This window comes from Pipistrellus hanaki (genome assembly GCF_964339955.1).
Source record: "Pipistrellus hanaki genome assembly, chromosome: 2".
Classification (NCBI taxonomy): Eukaryota; Metazoa; Chordata; class Mammalia; order Chiroptera; family Vespertilionidae; genus Pipistrellus; species Pipistrellus hanaki.
Window position 1 is genome coordinate 22,546,015 of NC_140504.1, and position 11,544 is coordinate 22,557,558.

The window sequence follows — 11,544 nt, forward strand, 5'->3', positions numbered from 1 at the left end:
CCGCGCTGCTCCGGCGACTCCTCGCAGAGCTCGTGAACGAGGCTGCACCACTCCCCTCCCCCTTGGCTCCACGGTCCCAACTACCCACAGGCTGTCAGCGCCGGGCGCCCGGGCTGGTCCCGGGAGGAGGAATGCCGCCCTGCGACTTCCACATTTTAAAATTCGCTTTTCTGCGGCTGGCAGCCCTCCCCGGGTCCCGCCTCGCAGGTGCAGGACCTCGGGGATGCCGAGGAAGCCGGCTCCTGGGAGCTGCCGGGGAGGCTAGGGCGTCCCTGTCACCTCCGGCCGCTGCAGTAAAAGCCCGGGTGCAGCCGAGGCGCGGATGGGGAGGAGGGAGAGGGAGGCGTTCTCCCCCGCCCTCGGGCCGGGAGCCCCGGCACTGCCAAAGGGGCACATCCTTTGGGGAGGAGCAGGGAACCTGGGGGGCCTGCAAGGTGGAAGCTCTGGGGCTTTAGCGTTCACCTGCCCGGGAAAGCCCGTGCCGGGGCGCCTCCATCCGCAGACACCGCGGCGCGGGGCCGGGCGGGACTGCGGCGGGACAGCGGGCAGCAGCCTGCCGAGTGAGCCCGGGCTCGGCGGGCAGCCGTTGGCCAAACGGGGTATCCCACTGCTTTTTTGTGTCTGAAACCAAAGAAAGCAAACCCATGTGTACTGGCAGCTCATTTTTATGCCTTTGAACGTCTTCTCTCGCCCCCTCCCACCCACCTCTGTGCAATCCAACTATTCTGCCGCCTTCCCTGCACCCCGTGGCTGGAGGTCAAGGCTGAGAAGCCGGACTCCGTAGGGAGGCAGATGGGAGGATCGCCCTGGGGAACTTGTGTGTGTGTGTGTGTGTGCTCACTCATTTCCAAGTGGAGAGAATTAGTCTGGGCCCGGACTGCGGCGGGAAGCAAACTGGGGAGAGTGCGGGGGAGGTGGCTGGGGCGGCAGACGCACGGGACGTGCGTGCTCAGATGATCTTCCCCACGGAGGTGAAGGAGGTGAAGGAGGTGCGAGACCGCACGGAGCCTCTATCGCGGAAACCCACGAAGACATCATCGATCCCTTCTCCGCCGAGGGAATGGCTCAGATTTAACACGGCGGCTGCTGCGAGCTTAGGGCGCAGAGGCCCCTGAGGCTCTCAGCCCTGGTATCTGCAGAGCTGGGCGGCTTTGGGTGGGGGTGGGTGGGGGAGAGAAAGCCTCTTTTGATTAATGAGCGTGTGGGCGACATCCGACAGTCAGCCCGCACTGCCCGGGGAAGAGGAGGAGGAGGAGGAGGAGGAGGAGGAGGAGGAGGAGGAGGAGGAGGAGGAGGAGGAGGAGGAGGAGGAGCCGCACACGCTGGGCCAGAGCTGACTCTGCAGAAGCGCGAGTTTTGGCTGCTGGCAGGTTTCTGCTCCTTCTCACACCATTCTTCCAGCAGGTCCCAAGCTGCTGTGCTCCATAGAGAGAGAGGGACTCGTGTGACTGGGCAGGGGTTTCTCCACACAGAAAAGGGGGTGGGGGTGCCCCAAGGGAGCGGAAGGGAACCAATAGAAAACTGAGCCCCTTGGGGCCCGTGTTGGAGTTTTCCATCGTTATCTTTTCCTTCTCCTGTGTCTAAATATTAGCCGCCACTGTTGATTCAATGCATCCCATTTCGTCATCATTCGTGTTGCTCACATTCCTTTAGCTCCTGGCTTCTCCTGGCAAACCTGGTAAACGTGTGCAAAGCAAATACGATCGCCCCCATCTGGAGAGAGGAGGAACTGGAAACCCCAAAGGTGACGCCCAGGGTCACAGACCCGTTTTGTGGTAGGGCCCATACACTGACACTAGTTTGCAGGTCTCGTTACCCGTTATCTGACTTCTCTTTAGATCGTGATACACGCCGCCCCACCCCAGGGGGTGGCACATTTGGGGGAGTATGAAACGGGCCTCACTCCCCGCCAAAGGTTTGGGACCTGGATGTGAGACCTTGGCAATTACTGCCACCGGAGAGTGGGAGGAACTGGCACACTGACAGAAGCATCCAGGCCATTAAAAATCATCCTAAATGACATGTGTGTAATGCGACAATATCACAATATTATACTACAACCATATACAGATACTCCTTTCTGCGCCTCTCCCTCCCTCCCTCCTCTCCTTCTCGCCCCCCTTTTTGGTACCAAGTACCTGTGACTTGTTCAACTCTGTTTTCTGTGAACCATTCTTTCCCTGGGGAGACACATTGTTTACTCTCAGATTCCAGGCCGACAGAAAGCATATTTTAATCCCGTATCGCATATTCAGAGACAGAACTCTTCATTCCGCTATCACTTGAAAGACGTTTACTAAAATAGTAGTTGATAAGAAATAGAAACGTTTGGGCTTTGAAAGTAGAAATTAGCTTCAAGGTAAAAGCTTCCTATTTTATAGAGACAGAATGATAGATTAGTACAGTGGTCGGCAAACTGCGGATCTCGAGCCACATGCGGCTCTTTGGTCCCTTGAGTGTGGCTCTTCCACAAAATACCACGTATGGGTGTGCACGTACAGTACAATTGAAACTTTGTCACCCATGCACAGAAATTGTTTTTGGCTCTCAAAAAAAATTTCAATCGTTGTACTCTTGATATTTGGCTCTGTTACTAATGAGTTTGCCGACCACTGGATTAGTACACTGAGGATAAAAAGTTGTGCATTTTTGTTGGTTTTGTTTTTTTAATTTGCCAGCAGCTCTGGTGAAAATAGGTAGCAGGTGTCATGGATATTTGTGTCAGTGGAGGTCAGGGGCCTCTGGCTCGAGGCAGTACTCTGCATCCTCAGTTCCTAGCTTGTAGGAACAAATTTAAACGGGTCAACAAATAACAGTAACAACAGGAGAGGATTTATTTGCAGAAAAGGAATATACTCAGATATAGTTTGAACAGGCAACTCAGCTGGTGGAAATCTAACCAAGTGCCATCCTCAGTTGGGGTTGGGGAAACTTATACCCCTAGGCTGGAGTGTCCCCACCCCCCAAGCTAGCAGGCTCCTTCACCTAGGTGTTATGCCACCAGTTAGACCACATCCTGGAGGGCCTTGGATTCTCTCCTCACAGTGGGGTCTGGTGCCTCCATTGCCTTATTGTGGTTTGCCATCCCTTCCAAACCCAGCTGCCTCACCCAGCTCATATCTTTCTAGCTGCCTACCCTGACATTTACGGTAACATATTTGAACTATGTGGGTCTTATTTCACGTTACCCTTATCTTCCATTAGCGTAGAAAATGGACTTTCTATGGAGGAGATAGAGCAGTTCCACATTTCATTGAGGAGTTTCTTAGAGGTGACAACGAGGAGGAAGGCGAAGACTTGTGTCATGAAGCTGCATTTCCGTAGTAAGGGTCCAAGTCTAATTCAGGAGCAAATTAAATAGAAATCGGAAGACTTTAATTTTTTTTCACCTTAGTTTCAAGTAAGCTGATAGTTTCTTAGAAAAGAATCTGGCCGAAATCGGTTTGGCTCAGTGGATAGAGCGTTGGTCTGCAGACTGAAAGGTCCCAGGTTCAATTCCTGTCAAGGGCAGGTACATTTGGTTGCAGGCACATCCCCGGTAGGGGGCGTGCAGGAGGCAGCTGGTCGATGTTTCTCTCTCATTGATGTTTCTAGCTAGCTATCCCTCTCCCTTCCTCTCTGTGAAAAATCAATAAAATATATTTAGAAGAAAAAAAAAAAGAATCTGGTGTTTGTTGTTGCAGAGGGACGCTGAGACACAATTTTGAGCAATATGTTACCTACGCGTTTCCCTTGAGCTGTCGGGTGAACCGTAAATGATCAGTTCCAGGATGTAAGGGTGAAGGCTGTTCTTACTGCGGTGGCTTTTGGAAGCAGCACAAGCTCAGAAGTCTCTTCGGGATGTCATTGGAAACTGCAAACCAAACCTAAGTCCTTCTACTTTCAGGTCCCGGGAGAACTGAGTGAGAGTGGGGCTCGTTGCGTTGAGCAATAAAGGCCCTGTTTGGAGGAACAAATAACAGCACTGTGAATTCAGAGCCACGGCAGGACCTGGTGGTGGTGGCTCTGAAGCTGCGAGGACTCTCGGAGCACGGGTTTCTGTTCTTTGATATTTTGAAGCCCAGGGCAAGTTGTCTCAGTCAGCAGCGTATCAACATTTGTGCCTCCCTGTGGAGGCATTTGGCTCTGAGGCTGTCTCTAAGTTTAGAAGCTGCAGAGGCAAGAAGATAATATCCTTTCCCCACCGGTCCTTCTCCCCGCAGACATCTGAGAGATGAACAAATGAATAAATGCCAAGCCTTCCTTTTGATTTTGAAGTCCATAATGAAAAGGGAAGGAGCAATTAAGAAGTAGATCAATAGCTGAAACAAAATGAGCACTTGGAATTTCCCTTTATTTTTGAAAAATGTCTTATATTAAGATCTGTGTGTGTTTGTTTTTTTTCTTTTCTGCTTCAGGCTTTCATTCCTTATACTGAAACATTGTAATAGTTTGAGTTCACTATTCCACAGGGATGTTGCATTTTGTTTGCCCCAAATCTCCTATTCTGAGGTTTCTCTTTCATCATGCCTTTTATGTTTTTAATTCAATGGTTGGCTTTGCATGTGGTCAAGGGTTCCTAGGTACATGCCCTCTTGCAGTGCATACTCCTTCTCTGAGCCTGCAGAAATCTGCTTTTTACCAATCCATATTCCAGTTATCTTTCATGGAGGCTAGAACAAGGTTTCAAGACAATTTTAGTAGTGATTATAAAAGCAAAGTTTTAAACAAGACTGGAGCTCATTTTTTTTTTAAAGGTATTCTTAAGGGAGAACTGTAGAATTTTTTAAAAAATAAATTGATACTTAATGGTTTTTGTTCTTTTTTTTAATATATAATATATTTTATTGATTTTTTTACAGAGAGGAAGGGAGAGAGAGAGCCAGAAACGTCAATGAGAGAGAAACATTGACCAGCTCCCTCCTGCACACCCCCCACCGGGGATGTGCCCGCAACCAAGGTACATGCCTTTGACCGGAATTGAACCTGGGACCTTTCAGTCCGCAGACCGACGCTCTACCACTGAGCCAAACAGGTTTCGGCAACTATAGAATTTTTTAATCAAGGACTATCAAATTGAAAACTTCAGTTTGTTTTATTTTGCTTAAAACTCATAGACAGCCCAGTTTTGGCTCAGTGGTTGAGTGTCGACCTATGAACCAGTTTTGATTTCATGGTCAGGACGTATGTTCGGGTTGCAGGCCTGATCCCCAGTGGGGGTCCTGCAGGAGGCAGCTGATCAATGATTCTCTCCTGTCATTGATGTATCTATCCCTCTCTCTGAAATAAAAATATATTAAGAAAAATACTCATAGACATAGACAACAGTCTGATGATTAAAATCCAGAGGGAAAGGAGGTGGGGAGGCAAGAGAGGGTAAAGGGGAATAAATGGTGAGGATGGAAGGAGACTCAACTTGAGGTGGTCAACACACAATACAATGCAGATTATGTATTATAGAATTGTACACCTGACATTGATATAACTTTATTAACTAATGCCAACCCAATAAATTCAATTAAAAATATTTAGAATACATTTGGTTGCATGATGTGAAATAATATATGGTAGATAGTCAATTATTCTAATACTATTTATTAAATAGTTCATTCTTTCTGAATGATTTAAAATAACATTTTTAAAATTTTAATTTATTATTTGATTTTGAGAGAGAGAGAGAGAGAGAGAGAAACATTGAGTTGTTGTTCTACTTATTTATACTTTCATTGATTGATTCTTCATGTGCCCTGACCAGGGATCAAACTCACAACCTTAGCATTTTGGGATAACGCTCTAACCAGCTGAGCTACCTGGCTAGCGCAAAATGACATTTTTATCGTTGTTATATTCTTTTTATACTTATGTATGTTGCTTGACTTTATTCTGTTTCACTGATCCATTTTACTTTTTTATTTTTTGGACTCTGATGCCCACAATTTTATTAATAATATTCTTTGTTTTATGATATACTGTCAACTTTGGTTTATGAATTACTTGGTTTCTTTTATTTAGTGGGTTTTACAATTGAATAAACACCTTCAAATTTAAAAGAAAAAGGAAAATGACTTATATGCATGCATATTAGCATAACCAATAGACACAGACCCGGGGCGGTGGGGGCTTGTCCTGGAGGGAAGGAGTGGCCAGAGAGGGGTTGATGAGGGAAAGGGGAGACATACATAATACTTAAACAATAAAAAAGTGCCTAGCCGGTTTGGCTCGGTGGATAGAGCATCAGCCTGCAGATTGAAGGGTCCCAGGTTCAATTCCAATCAAGGGCAAATGCCAGGGTTGCGGACTTGATCCCCAGTAGGGGGCGGGAAGGAGGCAGCAGCTCATGGTTCTCCTCATTGGTGTTTCTATCCTCTCTCCCTTTCCCTTCCTCTCTGAAATCAATAAAAAAATAAAAATAATAATAAGAGAAAACTTTAATTCTTCATCATGCCCACTAGGGGAGAGAGGGAGGAAAGTGGAAAAGGCCAATGGGGGAATTGAAAAGTAATTGCAAGCAGACAATTCTCCCCTAGTATGAAAAGAAGGATAAAAAGAGGCTCCGCTAGGGAGAGAGGCAGGATGGAGAATGAGAATGGGGGAGGGGAAGATTTTTTTGGCAAATGCACTCAGGTGACACCTGCATTTTAACCGCCATAATAAACAGCACAGTTTCACTTGAGCTGTCCTGTAATTAGGGGAGGCTTCTGGCCTTCTGTGCCTCCTGTGAAGGATGGGATGACCATCCATCCCTTCCCCGTATCCTTCTGAAATATTACTTGCAGCTCTGATAGTTGGCTTGTTTATGAAATAATCAACATTTTCAAAAATGCCTATAGTCTTCTCCAGTTATACCAAATAGCATTCCTGACATGATGGGGAAATATCTTCTTCACTCTTACCTACTAATGCCTGTTTATATTTTCTCCAAGTCTGGTCATTTAAAACGTGGGCAAGGCATGTGTTAATTTGAGTGTAACACAAACGTGGCCTGATTGGTGTCCTGTAGGTTTGGGTATCTGGATTACCTGCCATCTGAAAGTCAGCCCCTATTGATGTGATGAATAAGGTGATGTTGGTAAAAGGGGCTGTCCCATGGCCTTGTGCCATAGCAAGTGCTCACTGGTTATTAGTTTTCTTTCTTCACAGTGAGGTGATAGTGGAAGGTTTTTATTTTATTTTATTTTATTTTATTTTACTTTATTTTATTATTTTATTTTTTATTGATTTTTCACAGAGAGGAAGGGATAGGGATAGAGAGCTAGAAATGTCGATGAGAGAGAAACATCGACCAGCTGCCTCCTGCACACCTACTACTGGGGATGTGCCCGCAACCAACGTACATGCCCTTGACTGGAATCGAACCTGGGACCTTTCAGTCCACAGACCGATGCTCTATCCACTGAGCCAAACCTGTTTTGGCGGAAGGTTTTTTTTTTTTTTAAAGTGGCAAAATTATAATTTAAGGTTAAATGGGTTAACTAAGGTTCTGTTTTTTTTTTTCTTTGACTAGATTTTATGTTCGTATATACAGATGGCCTTGCTAAGATCCAACTAACATTAAAAATTCAAAAATATTCTCATACACACACACACACACACACACACACTATCCTATATAATAAAAGGCTAGTATGCAAATGACCAGAAAGATTGGTCGCTATGACATGCACTGACCACCAGGAGGCAGACAGTCAATGCAGGAGCTGCCTCCTGGAGGTCATTGTGCTCCCACAGGGGAAGTGCCACTAAACCAGAAGCTAGGCTCACAGCTGATGGGTGCAGCAGCAGTGGTGGGAGCCTCTCCCGTCTTTGGGGCAATGCTAAGGATGTCTGACTGCCTAAGGTGAGGAGTGGGCCTAAGCCAGCAATCGGACATCCCCCGAGGGCACCCGGACTGCAAGAGGACATAGGCTGGGCTGAGGGGGGACCCCTTCTCCCCCAAGTGCACAAATTTCATGCACTGGGCCTCTAGTATATATAATTTTTCTATTCCTGAAGTCAGATAATCTTTTAGAATCAATTGCTCAGAGATCTCCATCTTCTTTCCTTCTAGCTCTTGTCCTTATGCTGGGAGTGAGCTGCCTGATAAACCATCTTCCCCAAGGATGACCTTCATTGCACCCTCATATGCCCAAGCCCAGCTTGCTCTTGTCAGAGAATCCATTCTAACAGCTCAAGGAAAAGGCAGGTTAGCACGCTGCCTCAAGAACCCAGGGGAATCTGAGCACACAGGAACTGAGCCCCAGTGGGGATGGTTCTCCCCAGCCTCCAGCTTCTCTCTGCATATGCCCTGTTCCCGTCTGAATTGCTCTGTGTGTGAGCTGACCTAAGCCAGTGCATTGAGCACAGATAAGCAAGTTATTTTTGAAGTGTCCCTTTGGTATCATTAGTAAGTATTGTAGGGATAAAATACAAGTTCTGATCTGAAGTCAAAACTTGGGTCTTTGCATCCTCAAGGGAACCTCAGTAATAGAATAAGTCATTTAGGGGGGTTGTTCTGGAAAGTTTCAAAATGTTTTTACAGCTATGAATACTTATGATGATATCAACCTCTCACTAACTTATCCAATGAGCATTGATTGAACACCTATGTTCTGATGTGTCCTGATGGCACACAGTCACAACAATCACAGGTTGACTTCCCTTCATGGAGCTTTTTGCGATTTGCAATTAATTGAGCAGTCTTGACTCCCTTCCAAGGCTGTTTTAGATATCTCCACTTTGAACAACAATCATCCTATATAATAAAGCACTAATATGCAAATTGACCGGACTGCAGAATGACCAGAGGTACGACTGATTGCTATGATGTGCACTGACCACCAGGGGGCAGACGCTCAATGCAGGAGCTTCCTCCTGGTGGTCAGTGCGCTCCCATAGGGGGAGTGCTGCTCAGCCAGAAGCCAGGCTCAAGGCTGATGAATGCTGCAGCAGTGGCGGGAGCCTCTTTCATCTCTGCTGCAGGCAGGTGGTAAGGAGTGAGGGGTCCCAGATTGCGAGGAGGATGTCTGACTGCCAGCTTAGGTCCAAGGGGATCGGGCCTCATCCCCCAAGGGATGAGTTCTGTACAGGAATATGAGCCTTAGGTCAGTGATTCTTTAGGAGGAGTAAGAGCATGGGGAGTATCAGAAACACTTGGGTCTCTTCTTTTCTCAAGCTCATGCTCTCTCTTCCCTTTCCTACACCCCTCTGAATACTCCCATTTCTGCAGGGTGAACCGTTGGACTAGATGAATGAAATTTTCTAAGAGACAGTCCATCATGATGGAGTCAGATCCTGACCTTGTGACCTTTTTAGGATACTTGTTACTAAGGGTGTATAAACTTTTGCTGTCTTTGTTTCTATGGCAGGGACACTGATAGCCCCAACTGTTGTTATAAGTTCGACAGAAATAGCCGAAGATGTGCTGTTTTACAATCTCAGACTAGCCTCTGGCTACAGACCTTTCCCAGGAACCTTGAAAACGTTTTTACTCTTTTCTGAAATAAAGGTTTTAGTCATATTGTACATAATGCTTGCACATTGGGTTTCTCACGGACTAGCACTGAGAAAAGAGTGCGTGGTTGGAGTGCTTCTGTGGGCACACATTTTGGCTCTGCTGTTTGCTGCCTGTGTGACCTTGGGAAAGGTATTTTACTCCTCTTGGTCAGTTCTTTATACGTGAAACCAAGCTAGTACTAATGTCTTCCTCTTTCTAAGTCTTAAGCACTTGACAAGTTAATACTGGTACATGTTAAATTCCTGCCATGTTATAAACGCTCAATAAATGTTAGCTATTACTATTCCAGCTGTTGTGTAATGAGAAAATTACGTACAACTGTGAAGATAACTCATCAGAACACTAAGTAAGAATGAAAAGTACATGTTTGGTTTGTAAAGAAGCCATGGAGTCAGACACCCACAGGTTTGTTTTCTTGATGTGTATCTTATGGCAAATACTTTAGCTGCTCATAAGCCTTGATTTCTTATCTGGGAAATGGAGATGATGCTGTCTTCTTTGTGGGGTTGTTGTGAGCAGAAGCAATAACATTTTTGAAAGAGGCTGGTACACTCAGGACAAAGGCCATTATTCTGTTTATTGCTGCCTGCTTTTCCTGAACTAAGTTTTAACGAGGTACTTCCCTCTCTTAGGGAAACCTAGGGAGTCTGACTTAGAGTAAATGTGCATATGCTATGGAATGGCCATTGTTATTAGAATATGACTCATTCTTTCTAAATCTAATGTTGCTTTATTTGTATACCATTTTCTTTGATCAGAAATCCCTGTGTCCAGATCCAGCCACAAACTTTGGATAATACAAGAAAGAAACCTCAATTAAACCCAGTGTTTGGGGTCACCACAAGTCACCCAAGCAGGGATGTAAAGAGGATTTAACTTTTTGGTAAGCAACTATGGCATTTTACATTTGTACAAAGCTCTTCTACTTACCAAGGTTTTTACATTTTATTATCATTTTTATTGAGGTACAATTTTGTTAAGACCCACAACACTGAAAGTTGTCTTGAAAAAAAAGGGTTCGTTGAGCCACATGCCAGAAAAGGGCCCAGGTCCTGGGCCATGTAGCCTGAAGCACCAGCAGTTGGAAAAGACATAATTGTCTGCTATCCTGGGGTTCACAGGGGGGCTCTTCGGTACAATGGGTTTTGGGGGGAAAGATATGTTATTTTTAAAGAATTTGCGTTGGTTATAGATGGGGGGTGGGTGAGAAATGGGAAAAGGTGAAGCAGAGTAAACTAACTCATAAGCAAGCAGTAGATGGTTCTGGACTGGTTGTAGGCAACAATCTGGAAAGTTCCTGTATAAACAAGATGCGGTGGCTTCTGGTGGTTGGCTGTTCTTTCTAGATAACACTTGAAATAGCCACCTGGAAGTTGACGTGGAGTTTGAACATACATTCAGAAATGTGAACACTCTTCTGTTGGCCCTGTTACCTGATCTACATCCCTTGTCACTTCCTCCCACCCTCCAGCCAGCTGTAATTTAATTTAGGGAATCTCAGCATTTTCTCTTGCCAGTTTACATGTGGTGAAAAGTGTAGATATTTAGTGTGCTTTTGATCAGTCCTGACAAATAGGTACAGTTCTATCAAGCTATACATCATTTCTATCACCTAGAAAGTTTCCTCATTTCCCCTCAGTCATTCCCTCCACCTCAGCCTCATGCAACTACTACCCTGATTTCTGTCCTCCTTGGTTAGCTTTTCTTGATAGAAAATTTTATATAAGTTGAATCATGCAGTTTTTGTCTCTCTTTCCCCACCATAGTATTATGCGTTTGAGAGCATCTTTATTGTTGTGTGTATCAGTAATTTGTTCCTTTTTGTTGCTGAGTAATATTTTATTGTATGGATATACCACTGTTTGTTGACCCATTTTCCTGTTGAGGGACACCTGGGCTGTTTCCATTACTTCTTTTGATCATCAGTATAATGATGTTAGGAAGGTAGAAGTTCCTACCACCTTCATTTTCCAAATTAGGAAGCTGGGCTCAGAGAAGTGAGGCAACATAAAGTCTCACTGTTGGCAAATGATGAACGCAGGAGGAGGATCGAGTCTTCTGGTTCCAGGGCC